Below are 4,714 nucleotides of genomic sequence, written 5' to 3' on the forward strand. Positions count from 1 at the left end.
ACTGAATAGAGTTGGCTAGCAAGAGCTGCAAGAGAACAACTTGACACTCAAGGATGGATACGGCTCGTTTGCATGCCTGTCAAAGAACAGTAGCTCAACCTAAAGAGAGATGATGACTAGAAAAGGGAAATCTTAAGATAAAAATATATGTTCAGAAAATAAATTAATTAAATATAATAATATAATAAAATAGAAGAATATAGAAGATAAATAAAATAGACTGAATTATGGGCGCCAGAAGTTGGAATGGACCAAACTTCCAGGTATCTTACACTGCTGTAAAATATTCAATATATTTAATTATTAAATTCAAAACTGGGAAAAAAAATAATTGGTATACAAAACAAATAAATATTTATTATATATAACTATCTAGATTATTGACAACCTCTAAGTTATGACAAGTGTAACTATGTAACTCTAAAATGACAATGAGAAATAATTACCTATTGTGATATAAATATAACTACCTATTAAATTATTATTGGAGTAGCTTTCCTAGGAAGCATACCCTCAACTTACATCTAGGTTAAATGACAACCCTTCCCCAAATAATAGTACGAATAAAATACGTACAGCCTAATTGAATACTACCTGATAATATAATAATAAAAATACCTAATATAAATAATATTTTTATATAACTCTCAATGAGTTGACGGGTAACAAGTCCCTAAATGAACCAACATAGTACTGGATACAAAAACCCTTTTATGACTAGTGGTTCTTAATAATAATAACAAGTAAAACTAGTACCGTCCTGAGGGGCTAGGTACTAGGGATTGATTCAAAGTTAATATAAAAAGGAAATGATTGATACGTTAACGTTAAATAATATTTGCAAAAAACTAATAAAAATTGATAAAGTATGAAAGCAAGTTAAATGATTTTAAAGTTAGAGAATTAAGACAATTATATATTTAATTTACATGGGAACAAGTCTAAAATTAATACAAACCAAGGGTAAAGAACATATATGTGTGAAGAATATTCGAGCTCGAAACTTCTACCAAGGAATTATGTAAATTTGGGGAACACTATCAACTTTAGGTATGGCTCTGATAAATTACAGTATACTTATGTTTTTGGAGGAAAGAAAAAATATATGTAATTAAATTATGAAAGTATAAGTATGCTAAATGTCCTGAAAAATTAAAAAAAACAGTATGTCTTTAACCGTTACAAATAAATGTCCCCAAAACAAACCCCTTTTCACAGGTTCCAATGTTCCTTGATGTCTAATACCCAAGTCCGTGGTACGAAGCTAACACCAATGTGGTGTAACGGTCCAACCGTTACTGAAACTGCCCCTCTGAGGGTTGCAGGAAGAAGAACCAAAATAAACAAGATCAAATGGGAGGCTGTATATCCTCCAGACCTGTCCCTTGTCGATTGAACCCTGGAAGTGCCTACCCGTGGTGTTGTTGGGTCTTTATAAGTTCATACGTCGTTTGAGATTTCTCCCGAAGGGCTAAAACCAAAAACATTCCCAGTTTATTTCCAATAAAACCTGTTATAAAAAGAAGTAAAAGAGAGAAGTTGACGAGGAAAGGTTTCTAGAAGAGAAGACTACAAAAACTCGACCTTTCATTGACCCCAAAAAAACCTATCTACCTTGACATTTTAACCATAGGTTGTGATAAGAGTTTTAACACATATGGCCTTGATTAGAATAGACAAGAAAACTTACAATTTAAATGTTGGATGTGATATTTTTGTTATTTTAACAAATAATATGTTTTTTTTTTCAAAAGTAGTTGTATATGTATTGTATAAAGAAATAGGTACTGTGGAAATATATGAACATACTAGATATGGGAAAAGAATTATGAAGTCTATAAAGTAAGATTTAATAAGTTTCAGGAAGTCATGACATAATTTTCAATAGGTTTTCAGAACTGGAAAATTTTGATGAACATAACCACATATTAAGTATATTCTTAGAGATATTTTCTGGATACATTATAGACACTGCAATATTCTACATCAAAGCCAATCGATGACTTGATTTAAATTCAATCCATAATGAAAATAATATTACAATGGCCAAAACTAGGACGCCATAATGAAAAACTAGTACACATAAAAAACATACCGGTGCAAAATCCTTCTTCTTACAGTTTCATTATATTTCGTCACTTTGATTCAAACACAAACTTAATAAAATAACTGGCAATACAGTAATAATTGAACCATGCGACTAAAATATAATTTTCTCAATCACTTATTGTAAGAGATTACACCGCCCTTCTTGGCACTTCGCAGAGAACAATCCCCCTCCTTGCTCCGTTCGACTTGATGACAGCTGGCGACCGGCGTCAATGCCAACTTCAAAAATCTATCAGTGATGCCACAGCACCTAGGTATGACGTCATCCAGAGGATTTTGTGCGAACGGCTTGTTTTAATTACGAGAAAAATAATTTTAACCATAATTAAATAAGGTGTTCCCATTAATAATTACTTAGATAAGTGATGGAACGTCACAAAGCCCTGGAAAATTGCAAACATAAAATACTTTTAAATGGAGAACGCCTAAACATGATCCGCTATGCAGATGACACCGTTATTTTTGCAGACAGTTTGAACAGTTTACAGCAACTAATAAACAAATTAAATGAAATAAGTGAACGATTTGGACTTCAAGTAAATATATCAAAAACTAAATTAATGATAATCAGCTAAAATAAAATTAGAGACGCATAACTACTTATCATTAATACACCAGTGGACCGAGTAAAACAGTATAACTATCTTGGAACAACAGCAAACGAACAATGGGATCACTTAAACGAAATAAAATGTAGAATAGAGAAGACTATGAGTGCATTCAACAACATGGCCAAACTCTTTAAAAGCCACAACCTTAATCTAGAGATAAAAATAAGACCACTCCGATGTTATATCTTCTCAATATTCTATTACGGAGTTGAATCACTCAAGCAATGGAGAAAAGACTTGAAGCCTTCGAGATGTGGCTATACAGGCGAATCCTAAGGATATCATGGACGCACAAGATAACCAACGAGATCGTATTACGAAGAGTGGGCAAAGAAAGAGAGGTGATGTATATCATTAAAAGGAGAAAGTTAGAATATCTCGGGCATATAATGAGAAACGGCACTAAATACAGATTACTGAAGGTTATCCTTCAAGCTAAAGTGTTCGGAAAGCGAGGAATTGGGCGAAGAAGAATATCATGGTTAAAGAACCTGAGGAAATGGTTCTCCACAACAACAACTAATATATTTAAACCATCAGTTAATAAAATAATTATAGCCAGAATGATCGCCAATATTCGTAACGAATAGCCAGTAAAACAAAAAGACATCTAATAAACATATTCAATATTATTTTTTATTTTGTAGTGTCTAGTATTACAATATAAATATTTACTTTATGAGTGTAATTGCCTGGTCTATAAGGACTATTTACAGAAGCAAAAATAAGCGTTTTATTTTTAGCGATTCTTCTCGTGGCGCTTTGTAGTCTATTTTGTAGATTGCCAACGTCGGTCGTATCCCGGCGAACGCGTCACGACGCCGCATGGCGACTGGTTGCTTTCCAGCCCGGACTCGTCTCGAGCAAAGATGGCTCCAATAAAAGGGCTACGTGATATTCGAGTGAGACCCTCCACGAATTCCAAGTGGCAACAGGTCTTCCGCAAGATATTTACCAACAACTTCAAGCTCAATATTGAATTTTGACTTTCCTTGCCTTCCGACTTTATATGGAATTTAAATCCTTACACAGAAGTTGCCCCGTGTTTGTTTCTGTTTATTAGAAAAATATTAAATTTTTATGAACTGTGCGTTATTTGGTTTTTTAAAATGAAATTTTTATATTTTACGTACGATAAAAGAAAATAAAAGATATAAAAGAATGAACGTATGTATATATACACTTCGGGCAATAAGGCAAACTAGAAACATAAAAAATTTAATATAACTTTGTATATCTGTAAGTTTCAGGATATGAAGCTGTACTTCAACTTCACTACATTATTTTTAAAATATAAAAATAGGTACTACTTCTTCTTCTTCTTCTTAAATCAGGCGAGGCTTGTTAGTTTCTGGCACATTGAAATGAACGAAGGAATAAATAAGGTGAAATCAAGCTGACTACGTAGAAATTAGGTTGTTTAAATAACGCAAAACATTCTTGAAGCCTTTTTTGGTCCTTCGAGCCGGATAAATACTTAATTTTAGTTCATTTATAATTAATATACAGGGTATTTCATTAATAATTGTCCATATAGTAACTGGAGAAACCTTAGCACAAAATACTAAGATTTAAGCTAAAACACTTAAATAAAATGTGGTTCCTTAATGGCTTACACGGTGTTTTATCTAAAAATTTAAAAACTATTATTGCTCGGCATTTTAAAACTTTTCAACGTATCCTTTTCATACTTAGCAGGAAGTATAGATGCTGTACAAATTACTAAATTATGTTAAACAAACGTTTGTGGCTATTACCAGAGGCGTACGACGGAGGAAAGTGAATGGTTGACCCTTTTCAAATTCTACGCCACTTTCGAAATTGCTATTTTAGTTCAATTTTTGGATTCTCCAATACATTCTATGAAAATATTATACTCTTCATTCGTAACGATAAAATCATTAGTTTTCGAGATCTTTGAAGTTAAAAATGAAACGACGCGGTTATTTTGATTAATGTATTATGTCGCTTCATTTTTAATTTGAAATATCTCG

The 4,714-nt window shown here is 32.4% G+C and overlaps 1 long non-coding RNA gene across 1 annotated transcript; it reads right to left on the minus strand.

Annotated features, from left to right (window-relative positions):
• Positions 1-337: 337 nt before the first annotated feature.
• Positions 338-2,480, minus strand: LOC126887748 (uncharacterized). The gene is made up of 2 exons (XR_007699184.1): positions 2,096-2,480; positions 338-1,471 (listed from the first exon to the last, which is right to left on the minus strand). It is a non-coding gene; the product is annotated as an uncharacterized LOC126887748 (long non-coding RNA).
• Between the last annotated feature and the right edge of the window lie 2,234 nt (positions 2,481-4,714).

The sequence above is a fragment of the Diabrotica virgifera genome, chromosome 7 (genome assembly GCF_917563875.1).
Source record: "Diabrotica virgifera virgifera chromosome 7, PGI_DIABVI_V3a".
Lineage (NCBI taxonomy): Eukaryota > Metazoa > Arthropoda > Insecta > Coleoptera > Chrysomelidae > Diabrotica > Diabrotica virgifera.